This window comes from Pseudorasbora parva, chromosome 4, assembly GCF_024679245.1.
Source record: "Pseudorasbora parva isolate DD20220531a chromosome 4, ASM2467924v1, whole genome shotgun sequence".
Lineage (NCBI taxonomy): Eukaryota > Metazoa > Chordata > Actinopteri > Cypriniformes > Gobionidae > Pseudorasbora > Pseudorasbora parva.
Window position 1 is genome coordinate 55,758,207 of NC_090175.1, and position 13,553 is coordinate 55,771,759.

At 39.4% G+C, this 13,553-nt stretch overlaps 1 long non-coding RNA gene across 1 annotated transcript; it reads left to right on the forward strand.

Moving 5' to 3' along the window:
* Positions 1-7,347: 7,347 nt before the first annotated feature.
* On the forward strand, positions 7,348-11,259 carry LOC137074184 (uncharacterized). Its single transcript, XR_010904940.1, has 3 exons — positions 7,348-7,382; positions 7,470-7,619; positions 7,838-11,259. It is a non-coding gene; the product is annotated as an uncharacterized lncRNA (long non-coding RNA).
* Positions 11,260-13,553: the final 2,294 nt, after the last annotated feature.

Genomic DNA, 13,553 nt, shown 5'->3' on the forward strand with positions numbered 1-13,553 from the left:
CTCTCCAATTAAATTGGCAAAACCACCTCTCATGTTTACCCGATTGAAGTCTTCTGACACCATGTAGAGTTAAGTGGTTGTAACTTAACAAATAAGTACGGGAGAGATTTCGGATGTGTGCTTTCAAAACATGACTTTATTACAGTGCCTCTTTTACCAATCCCCCAGTCTCACCACAAGGGTGCGACATCGCATCATGTGTCCTATAGAATCCCTTAACACTACAACTACCATAACTATACTTGCTTGGAGATTATCGAAATATCTAGAATTTTAGATATGTGTTATCTGATTTCTATATGAAAGAAGGGGGAACTTAGCCTGACAAGCCAGACCCACATCATGATGTTTGGTCTGTAAACTCACAATTGACAGCTCAATCCGAGGGGCGGATAAACAGTTGTCTTTCAAACTCCCTCTGCATGGCGTGCACGCAATAGAATATCGCTACAACCATCTAGAGCAATGAAGGTGAAGCAGAGCTAGTTGACAGATTAAACTTTTGCTGTTACCGGTCGGCAAAACTCTGAACATATCTTCCCTACTTAAGAATGACTTCAGTGCCGTTCTTTGTTCTTTTCTCAGAGAAAAGCTTAACTCCAAGTCCTCCAGAGTCGCGGTCAAAGCTGATTCGAAAGACCGCCACCGTTCGCCAGTTTCTGTGTTTACTAGAAGCACGCAACTGCAACTCGGCCGTCATTGTGTTAAGCCCCGCCCACCGACTCTATACACGATGTGATTGGCCCGACCAGAGTTTGGCGATTACAGCTTAGAAGTGTATTAAGAGTTGCTAGACGACACTCGCGGGCAGATTAGATTTGCTGCCGCTAGGGTGTGTCTAGATTTCTAGGCTAGGGGGAACAAAGAGTCTCCCCGGGAAATTCTATGCCAGGGTACTGGAGTGAAGAATTTGGACGATAGTGTAACCTCAGATTCAGGAGGAACAGTGTGGTTTCGTCCCAGTCGTAGAACACAGATCCAGCTCTTTACTCTCTCCAGGGTGATGGAGGATTAATGGGAGTTTACCCAACTAATCCACATGTGCTTTTTGGAGAGTGTGCCATGGGAATACGTGCTTAAGCCGGGTGCACACTGTGCGATATTGCCCACGATTTGGCCGTCTGAGACAATTTTTGCAAATCCTAAAAGATTCCTCTGATCCTAGGATAAAATGAAAAAGTTGTATGTAAAAATAAGATACTAATACTATGGTAAACATCCAAATGAACAATTTAGTACAATAGTACATTGTTTAAGTGATAGTTTGTATTGGGAGAATTTTTTTTTCCCCAAGGCTAGTGTAGTAGTTTTTGATTGTACTTTGTTTTCTCTGTGGACTGAATATTTTCATTGTTTCTTTCACAGAGCGGGTCCCCAAACCTGAGATCAAGATAGAGGAGAGTAGTGACCCTAATGTTGTGTATTTGAGATGCGAGTACAGAGAACCAATCACCTGGAAGAATTCTGCGGGATATATACTGAAGGGCAATCCAATCTCTCCGAAAGGAGAGTCCCTCACAGTTACAAAAAATGGAGATCCAGAAAACTTCTACACCTGCACACTCGATAACGGCGCGAGTCAAGAGACCAGTGATCCGGTCAAAGAGGAAGATCTGTTTAAAGGTGAGACGCTGTGATTTACTTCAACATTACTTACTCTAGAGGAAAGTCACTGAGAGGCAGATTCATTTATATGTTTAGGTGGTGCGGAAATGTTCATATATTGTCTTCACATTCACCCACATTGGACACCCACATCACACTTAAACGTATCTGAATGTTGTTGCATTAGAATTAGATTAATTTAAAAAAATACACTTGCTTTTATATTTTAAGGACGACATTTCACAAAAAGAAGTTGTTCGATTTACTTGCAGTTCATTTTCTGGTAAACCTAAGAATGAGATTATATGTTATTTATATCTTTTTATTCAACCGTTTTTTTCTGGTTCTCGATTCTGATTGACTGAGAGCCTTTTCCAGCCGTGAGATATTCCCCCAGTATCAGCACTGGGGCCGTTTCACTGTTTGTATCCCTCCACTTGCGGTGACTCCAATATGTGACTCATAAATAAACATGGCACCATTTGTTGTTTATCTGCCTAGCCTTAGAGCATGATATAGGTATAGGTGATTAGCTATAGAAGATATAGGTGATTTGCTTCTTCATTAGAAAACAATTTAAGATTTTTAACTCCAACCATTGCACTTAGTCGTATAATCCATGTAAATGATAGCAAAACTATGAGAGTAAAAAAAAAAAAAGAGAGAGAGCAAGAGAGAGATCACTTCTGGCGCTTGTGTAAACTATGCCAGATTGTGTATATTGACTTACCAGACTCACTTACCAGAAGTGACCAATCTGTCTGGCAATCCCATGGACGGTTTTGGCGGTTGCCCATAGAATGGGACTTGCCTGACTGGATTGTGCCAAATGTAAAGTTTGGTGGAGGGGGGATTATGGTTTGGGGTTGTTTTTAAGGGGTTAGGCTTGGCCCCTTAGTTCCAGTGAAAGGAACTCTTAATGCTTCAGTATACCAAAACATTTTGGACAATTTCATGCTCCCAACTTTACGGGAAGAGTTTGGCCCCTTCCCTTTTCCAACATGACGCGTCGGTCCATAAAAACAGGGATTACCGAGTTTGCTGTGGAGGAACTTGACTGGCCTGCACAGAGTCCTGAGCTCAACCCGATAGAACAGCTTTGGGATGAATTAGAGCGGAGACTGAGAGCCAGGCCTTCTCGTCCAACATCAGTGCCTGACCTCACAAATGAGCTTCTAGAAGAATGGGCAAAAATCCCCATAAACACACTCCTAAACCTTGAGGAAAGCCTTCCCAGAAGAGCTGAAGCTGTTAGAGCTGCAAAGGGTGGACCGACTCCATATTAAACCCTACGGATTAACAATGGGATGGCATTAAAGTTCATGTGCATGTAGAGGCAGGCATCATTCCATATTGAATCAAAATCAGATTTTAAATTAATCTTGGTCTTGTGAATCGAAACATAAAATTGAATCGTGAAATGTGTGCTAATACTCATCCCCAGAATTAGCACAAAACCTCATAGTTCTGTCATATCTTCATCACACCTTTTGATCACACACTGAATAAACACTGTTACAAACATTATGGATTTCATGTAAATTAAATGAGTTTAGGTCATGTTACTGTTTTGTAATGTGCCAGCTGTAGTCTTCATGACAGTACTATAACATCTTTCATTCAGTGACTGAAACTATTGTTCTGTTTCTTCAGATGAACCAGACCTGGACCTCAGACCTGAGGTGCTAGCAGGTATTGTCATTGGAATCATCTTACTCATCATCGTCATCATCAGAGGCATCCTTTATAAACGCAACAGAAATGGTAGGTTTCCGATTGTGTTTTATCTATTATAATATGTGTATTTTGCCTATAAACTTGAGTCATTAGATTCCCCTACTTTTCTCCAACCGCTACACAGAAGTGCCTTTACTTATGTTTTAGGATTATTTAAAAAAATTAAGTTTAAGACATTATTTTAAGTTTATTTTGAAAGGTAAATTAAAGGAAGTGTATGTAAGATTGTGGCCAAAACTGGTACTGCAGGTTTATCCCCTCTCCCCCTCCCCCTGACTCGAGGTTGCCAGATAGTCTGCAGGAACGTTTGCGGTGGTAACTAAAGCAGATCTGGCAACCCGTATGCCGAAACACTACTGACTTCATGATTGGTTGATAGGTGGAGGGCGGAGGTTCAGGCCAAAACACAACATGTCAACATCAACATCAGTTGAGGGCTGCAACAACAACTTTATAATGATGACAATATCCTGGCCGGACTACTGTTGTCAGTGATATAAGGGCCATTTCATGATTAATTGAAATACATTTCTTACATACAGTTCCTTTAAGCATACCTTTTGCACAAATATTGGTATTAATGCAGGAAAAAAACATAGAAGAGCAAGTGTGTGTCTTTAATTTTATCCCTGTTTGGCATTCTTGTGCAATAATTTAAAATGTAATTATTGTAATTTAAAGTTTACAGTCAACAACACTTTTATTTTTAGTGCCAGATTTACTAGTAAACAAAAGGAAATCCTGCACACTATCAATAATTGCAAAAAATACTTTTTTTTTCAATCAACATTTTGATTTTTTTTTTCAAGTATTGATAGTGTGCAGGATTTCCTTTTGTTTGTTGAGTGCCAGATTTACTAACAGCTTTCTCCAGAGTAAAACCTCTTTTGCCAATTAAAAACTACTGTCAAGACATGCGGTGATAAATTAGCTCAATAGCTAAAAAGGTTATTTTTGCATGAAGCTGATCTTATTGCATATGCATTTGTTGGAGTTTCCCTTTTAGATGCAAGATTTATGGGAGAAGAGAATTTAAATTAATCAGGTATATCATTTAATTGTTCATGAAATGTATAAACTCATGGCTCTTCTTTCTTTCTCACAAATACTGAAGGACAATATTCTGTAGCAGCATCAAACAACGGTAAGATGTAATAAACTGTCATCTCTTAAATATTCAACAAAAAACACAACAAAAATCTACATAATATGGTTGGTAAAGCTAATGTGATTACAGTTTGTCTTTTAATACATTCATTTCATAAATATAACTAAGCAGTATCCGGTGCACTATTGAGTAAATTCGGGTGGTTTAAAGTGCCTCTATTATGGTATTTTAAAGTTTCCTAATTTAGTTTTGGAGTCTCCAAAACAGGTTTACATGCATCAGAAGTCAAAAAAAAAAACGTTTAATTTTCTCATAATATACATTACACATCACCCCAATGTTCAATAAATAATGACTCAATGGATGAATCAGTCACTCTTAACCCCTCCTTTACACAAGCTAATCTGCTCTGATTGGTCAGATGGCCCAGTCTGTTGTGATTGGTCTACCATTTATAGCGCACATCTCAAAACATGCTCATTACCATAACTGCTTCAGCTCCATTCAGAGGTTTTCTAAAGCTCAGCGATTGTACACACTATAAAGACAATAACGGTGAACTACAGGTCCTTCTCAAAAAATGTGCATATTGTGATAAAGTTCATTGTTTTCCATAATGTAATGATAAAAATTAAACTTTCATATATTTTAGATTCATTGCACACCAACTGAAATATTTCAGGTCTTTTATTGTTTTAATACTGATGATTTTGGCACACAGCTCATGAAAACCCAAAATTCCTATCTCAAAAAATTAGCATATTTCATCCGACCAATAAAAGAAAAGTGTTTTTAATACAAAAAAAGTCAACCTTCAAATAATTATGTTCAGTTATGCACTCAATACTTGGTGGGGAATCCTTTTGCAGAAATGACTGCTTCAGTGCGGCGTGGCATGGAGGCGATCAGCCTGTGGCACTGCTGAGGTGTTCTGGAGGCCCAGGATGCTTCGATAGCGGCCGTAAGCTCATCCAGAGTGTTGGGTCTCGCGTCTCTCAACTTTCTCTTCACAATATCCCACAGATTCTCTTTGGGGTTCAGGTCAGGAGAGTTGGCAGGCCAATTGAGCACAGTAATACCATGGTCAGTAAACCATTTACCAGTGGTTTTGGCACTGTGAGCAGGTGTCAGGTCGTGCTGAAAAACCAAATCTTCATCTCCATAAAGCTTTTCAGCAGATGGAAGCATGAAGTGCTCCAAAATCTCCTGATAGCGAGCTGCATTGACCCTGCCCTTGATAAAACACAGTGGACCAACACCAGCAGCTGACATGGCACCCCAGACCATCACTGACTGTGGGGACTTGACACTGGACTTCAGGCATTTTGGCATTTCCTTCTCCCCAGTCTTCCTCCAGACTCTGGCACCTTGATTTCCGAATGACATGTAAAATTTGCTTTCGTCTGAAAAAAGTACTTTGGACCACTGAGCAACAGTCCAGTGCTGCTTCTCTGTAGCCCAAACTGTCTTGACCTGGGGAATGCGGCACCTGTAGCCCATTTCCTGCTCACGCCTGTGCACGGTGGCTCTGGATGTTTCTACTCCAGACTCAGTCCACTGCTTCCGCAGGTCCCCCAAGGTCTGGAATCGGTCCTTCTCCACAATCTTCCTCAGGGTCCGCTCACCTCTTCTCGTTGTGCAGTGTTTTTTGCCACACTTTTTCCTTCCCACAGACTTCCCACTGAGGTGCCTTGATACAGCACTCTGGGAACAGCCTATTCGTTCAGAAATGTCTTTCTGTGTCTTACCCTCTCGCTTGAGGGTGTCAATGATGGCCTTCTGGACAGCAGTCAGGTCGGCAGTCTTACCCATGATTGCGGTTTTGAGTAATGAACCAGGCTGGGAGTTTTTAAAAGCCTCAGAAATCTTATACAGGTGTTTGGAGTTCATTAGTTGATTCAGATGATTAGGTTAATAGCTCGTTTAGATAACCTTTTCATGATATGCTAATTTTTTGAGAGGTTTTCATGAGCTGTGTGCCAAAATCATCAGTATTAAAACAATAAAAGACCTGAAATATTTCAGTTGGAGTGCAATGAATCTAAAATATATGAAAGTTAAAATTTGTATCATTACATTATGGAAAATAATGAACTTTATCACAATATGCTAATTTTTTGAGAAGGACCTGTATGTATTTATTCATGAGTAGACATTTAGACCAATCATTTTGATATTTAATGTATGATAAACTCATGGATCTTCTTTCTTTCTCACAGTTGATACTGAAGGACAATATTCTCGAACACCAGAAAAAAAGACCAACGGTAAGATGTAATAAACATTTCTTAAATATTCAATAAAATGTCTACAGTATATAGTCAGTAAAGCTCATGTGATTGCAGTTTGTTTTAAAGCTGCTTTTGATACAATCGTTGTATAAATGTAACTAAGCAGTATCCGGTGCGCTATTGAGTGACTCCAGGTGGTTTAAAGTAGAGAATGATTGTGGCACCAGTTCATTCCCTGTCAACATACATACGAGTTGTATTTCATTGTATGGCTAATTGTTTATTATTTGGTTAATTATCAAGGCACAGAGATGACAATATATAAAGACAAGAAAGGTAAGCTGATTTAAAAAGTTGTTATATTTACAGCGTATTGTTATCTTTGTCAAGTACAATTCTACGCCATGTTCTCTCAAAGTGATTAATATCGTCTCATGATGATGATAAAGACACTGGAAACTGGCTTTATTTTGACACAAACACAGCAAAGTTTATCATTTTTACTCTGCCTTTTCTGAATTGGATGTGCTTTTTTTAAACCAGTTTTTAGCTGTCATTGACTCCTGTTTGCATTTGTGATTGTCATAGAGAGTGAGCCTCTAAATACAGAGGAGGTGAAGAAGGAGGAGGAGAAGAAGGAGGAGGTGGAGATGGTGAAGGAGGAGCAGGAGGAGAAGGAGCAAGAGGTGAAGAAGGAGGAGGTGGAGAAGGAGGAGGTGGAGATGGTGAAGGAGGAGCAGGAGGAGAAGGAGCAAGAGGTGAAGAAGGAGGAGGTGGAGAAGGAGGAGGTGGAGATGGTGAAGGAGGAGCAGGAGGAGAAGGAGCAAGAGGTGAAGAAGGAGGAGAAGAAAGAGCAGGAGGTGGAGAAGGAAGAGATGAAGGAGCAGGAGGTGAAGAAGGAGGAGGAGAAAAAGGAGGAAGGAGAAGAAAAACAGCTGGTAAGATAATAGCACATCATTGAGTTTCTGCACTGAATCCGCCTGATTCCTTTTGTTCGTAATCAATCAGTTGAGCGTTCATTGCATGTTCATCCTGTGTCGTGTTTGATTCCAGTAATTCAATCAAGATCAGAGATTTTCAAGATTTTTAATTCAGCACATTGTTCCCGTTTCTGATGCTCTAAACACCAATTCTTCTTGCTTATTTTACTTTCTAGAAATGAACATCTGCTTCTGTGGAGGAGGAGAAACATGACACAACGACAGAATGAGGATTTTTCGACTTATCGAAGAGACAAGATTGTTTTTTTTGTCTGGCTGGTTTAAGCTGGACAAGAAAGCTCCAGCTCACGACCAGCTTATACCCGATGCCAAGCTTCAAAATGTAACCAGCTTATGCTGTTTTTCCCCCCCAAATGGGATACCTTATTAAAATGTCTACAAATGTATAAAGCTCATCAGATAAACCCCATAGACCCTTGCTCAATAATCTCACGCAGCCAGACCTTCAGACTCACGGCAGAAGGCCTCGACTCCATCGCAGCTTTTGTTGGTCAAGGACTGCCTAAGAGGACGTTTGACTGACGTGACGCAACCAATCATCTGCGTCATGTTTAGGGTCGTAAAAATGCCGATGTTCTTGCAATAACAGACCGACGTGCATCTATAAATGATTCATTCAAGAACATTGTGCAAGTTTACTGCAACAATGGAGCTGCGAACTTCACATACTTTTAAAAATCCAGCATTTAGTCAATCATGGTAAGCGCTCATTGTCACAGGTGAAAACACGACAGCGTTTTTCTCCCATGTTTGGCGTCACAGCATTTGTTTCCATGCGGACCATTAAAGAACGCAACACACACGTCTCACGCACATCCTGTACAATTCAACCAATCAGATGAGACTTCGAAACATCGAACGGTTCTGACGTTACAAAGCCTCACATGATGCAGTGTTTTGAAAGCGCCCATCGCTATTTCAGCAGCCATATCACCATGTAACCCAAAGACTGGTTTCCCACTGAAGCTAAGCAGGGCTAAGCCTGGTCAGTACCTGGATGGGAGACCGACTGAGAATACTACTGTGGATCGTAACACCCCAACATAGCGATGAGGACACTATACTGTCAATAAGCACCGTCCTTCGAATGAGACGTTAAACCAAGATCCTGACTCTTGGTGGTCATAAAAAATCCCAGGATGTCAACAGAACTCAACTCTTTGCACCCTGGAAGAAGTAGAAGAAGAAGATGAATGTAAACGATCTTTGTTGGTGTTGTAAAGGAATTTAAAGGGGGGGTGAAACACTCAGTTTCAGTCAGTGTCATGTCAATCTTGAGTACCTATAGAGTAGCATTGCATCCTGCATATCTCCGAAAAGTCTTTATTTTTTTTATAATTATATAAGAAAGATGCGCTGTTCCGAGTCTTTCCGAAAAAAGCCGAGCGGGTGGGGGCGTGTCGTGTGAGCGGAGCTAAATAATGACGTGTGCGCGCTGCTGCTATTGTGTTGAGTCGAGTGCGTCGTAAAGCTGTGTCATCCCTAACAGCGGGAAAAACTTTATTCAAAATAAAAATATGGCTTTTAATCAGATACAGCCATACATCTATGATCCGGAATCAGACCCAGAGGCTGCAGTTGAACAGGAGCAGCAGCAAAAACGACTAGAGCAGGACGTCTCTATGTGGTACAAGTTATACACTAACTATATAATATGCTTAGCGGCTTGTGTTATTTACATATTTATACTTGAATTATATCGTCGTATTTTTGTCTTTGAAGGTGTACATGTGGGAAGTGCAGTTGTGCACGTGTGTTTGTGTGTTTACGCGTGGTTTGTGTAGACGTTAGTAAGCGGACTGGTTTTGCACAGCAGGATTAGTTAGTGTTTACATAGAAAGACACGGAATAGTAGCGCATTTGAATGAAGAAGCGTGCTTATTTAGTTCAACATATTTCCCCCCTCTTTGTGTATTGTTGTTTGGAGTGCTTTTACAATACACAAACATAAAGTTACACATATAGTGGCCAGCTAAACAAATGTACACGCACTACACATCGCATGCTCCATTGATCAATTAACTATACGTGATCATGTTTGGGCTACTTGATGAGCATTGGCAAAAACACAGACATTTGAAGCAGTCTTACTCACCGCCTGCGGTTCTAACGTTGGGACCTTTATCGTTGGGACTGCTCCATCCTTTATCATTAGGCGATCGGGAAAATCCGGCGTCGAGCTGGGCCTTGTTTATGAAACAGTCGGCACCGAAATGCAGCGAACAGATATAAACATTCGCGCAACTCAGTTGCTGATCCGGAAAAGCAAATTCCATCCACTGTTGCCTTAACGCGGGGTTTTGGGGGAATCTGTGCAGGACTGTCTTGGTCTGGCAACCAAAAACGCACTTTTTTGGTGACATTGTTATGTGCACATCACCTGTCCAGCATCCTACGAGCCAGCGCTTTAATGGGGGTAGCCTGTTACTTTCGCTCTCTCCCTCGCTCTCTCTCACACGCTTCCGGTAGAATTGTCCGTAAGGCCCGTACAAGGAAATTCCGCCCCCATTAACGTCAAAGGGGACGCATGATCGCAAAAAACTTGCCGAAACTTATGACTAACCGGAAGTAGTATTTTTGACAAAGAAATACTCCCATCAAACGTCCACCTTAACTTTTGAAACTTTGTCTATGTTTAGTATGGGATTCCAAGTCTTTAACAGTGTAAAAAGATCAGTATGCATGAAACAGCATTTCACCCCCCCTTTAAGGATACAGGGAGTACTTACAAACACGATCATCGTTTTTGAGAGAAATAGTAAAGATGAATGCATATATGAACAAGTTTGCAGTTTAGGATTACAACGAATTCAACCCAGGCACTCTTTGGTGACATTAATGATTACTTTACTGTTGATCACCTGTCCATCATCATATAAAGCCCACCCTGACAATTTCATTGGTCCGAACTGCTCCTGATCGGGCATAGTTGCTCCACAACGGATCAAGTCCAGAATGATTTTTTTGGACTCAAATGTTGTGGGCGGGGCTAAATTCAGCTGGCATCAAGACTAGAGATTTCCTCTTCTATATGTAAAGTGATTTGAGTACACAGATAAGTCAACTTTATTTATATAGCACTTTTACAGCGATGATTGTTTCAAAACAGAAAAATATGAGTCTCATAGCCCTGAGATGAAGGGAACACTTTTTGAAAATGGAGGAAAAGTCGAGTGGGGTCAGCTAGACCCCAAGGGCCGATCAAGGGCTAAGCAGTTGTCTACTGCTTTTCATGAGAGAATACAATTGGTCATAAAGTAAAAAAACACAAGCATTTGGATCACATTTTGGATTTAAATTCAAGCCACAGTTAAGTCTGTAAAGAGAGTATACTGAGTTATATTAGACAGCAGACTGAAGTGGTCAAAACAGATAGAAACATGGTAAGAGTTATGGGAAGAGGTTTGTCAGTTATGAAGAGATGTGCACTTTTTTTATACCAAAAATACTGTATTTCTCAAACTGTGCAAACAATTATTATTTTGATTATTGCCCAGTGGTGTGGTTGGTGGAATGATTTACCATCAAATATTACAAATTTAATGAGTTTTTTTATATATATTTAAAGGCACAATACAGGTCCTTCTCAAAAAAATTGCATATTGTGATAAAGTTCATTATTTTCCATAATGTAATGATAAAAATTAAACTTTCATATATTTTAGATTCATTGCACACCAACTGAAATATTTCAGGTCGTTTATTGTTTTAATACTGATGATTTTGGCACACAGCTCATGAAAACCTCTCAAAAAATTAGCATATCATGAAAAGGTTCTCTAAACGAGCTATTAACCTAATCATCTGAATCAACTAATGAACTCTAAACACCTGCAAAAGATTCCTGAGGCTTTTAAAAACTCCCAGGGTTTTCATGAGGGTTTGGTTTTTCATGAGCTGTGTGCCAAAATCATCAGTATTAAAACAATAAATGACCTGAAATATTTCAGTTGGTGTGCAATGAATCTAAAATATATGAAAGTTTAATTTTTATCATTACATTATGGAAAATAATGAACTTTATCACAATATGCACATTTTTTGAGAAGGACCTGTACATTGCCATATACAGGTTTTGCTTTGAGTGCATTGTCTAAAAATGTTATGTTCTACAGTTCATCCTGGTTTTGGGTTCAGTTCTGTTATTTTTTTCTGTACTGTTCTTGTTTTCTATTTCCATGGACTTTGTTCTCATCCTATACAATTTGAGAAACACACTTTATTTGCAATAACAAAATGTATTGATCCAAATTTAGTACATCTTTGCAATTAGAAGAAAGCGGGAAATGGGAGAATTCTTAAATCTTAAAAAGTGGGAAAATTCCAGTGAAACCCCGCCTTTTATTATTTTCTAGTTTTAAGTTTCCTTGTCCATGAAATATATATTTTGTTTGTATATATAAATATATATATTTATATTTTGTTTAGTTTGGCTGCCTGTTTACTATATTTATTTCAATATTGACAGAGTAATTGCTCAAAATCTTTGCCCTGTCCTGTTCTCTGTGCCATGGACCTTGAGATATGTTGTATTTTGCAATAAAGGTAATGGTTTTACCTTTTACTGTCTTTAGTGGTGGCTTCATATACTTCAATACTTCATTCATCCATGTGCTCTCTATATCATCTTTGGGGGAACTTTGACTTCTCAGAGGTGGGTATGCCAACTGCATAAAAGAAAGTCTGTAGGTTTAAGGATTTTTTGATAAACTTGTGCTTTTTCAAACTACAGACTGACATGTCAAGTATTAGGAGATGGTGGTCTGTCCTTTTGCTGGAGATGTACCTACCAAGGTATACATTTTCCCCTGGTATTAGTTTGTGAAATTTGATGCAAGGATGTCAAAATGTCAACAATTGGTGTTATTTTTAATTTCTTACCTGTATCCAGTTAGTCCTGATATTAATGTATTTTCATGGCAATTAATTTTGGGTCACTTAAGCAAAGGAAAATAATGCAAATCAGTGCTGACAAGAGAATGGTATTGTTTCCTTTGTCTGAGGAGCTCTATTACTGATAATACATGTTGCTTTTTGACTTGCTGATCTTCTATTGTCTCTTCCCAGTAGTGGCAACCAGTAACACACCCAAAATATACAACAGGCATGTATTTGCCATTTTACTCAACCTTCAAAGTGCAAGAGGATTATTATCACAACAATCTTTTTCATCAACAGCTTCCCCTGCTATTTCTTTGAGCAATCTTGCGGGAGGTTGTTCAGGATGGTGATGATGCAATCCACACCCTATAGCCCTCACATGCAGGTGCTTCAACAACATTGTGTGCATGGAAAGTTTCAGGCGAGAGGCTCACTTTCAGTGGTTGGACGGTATTTCATTAGTGTTTTTTATGCTTCCCATCTTTCATGATGTCATTGTTGGGTACATGATGGCTGTCTGTTTCGTTCACATTTATTATATAATGTTTGTCAATACATTGTTACATTTTTGCCTGTGAATGTGGTTATCTTTTTTTATACATTTATCAGGTGTGTTGAACTGGAGGGCATTTTGTGAGAACTTACCTACATCCAGATGCCTCCAGTGTGATGCTCTGTACAAGGATCATGGAGCAGACTACAAAGGGAGAGGACAAAGATGTGTGCAACAGGGGTTTTACTCCTCAGATAACTTTGAGGGATGTTGTGGTAGTGACTGTTTTTATGAGGCTGGTGGAACCATCTAAAATTTTATATTAGTTAATGGAGAATATTGCACTTTAAATAAGTATTTTTTTGTTATAGTGTTTCGGCCATGTGGTTAATAAAGTGATGTTAATGTTTTCTGAGTCATTATCTTTTTATTTTAACATATTATATTTATGCATTTTAGACAGTCACTCAAATATTCAGAATCAGAAGCCCCTTTCA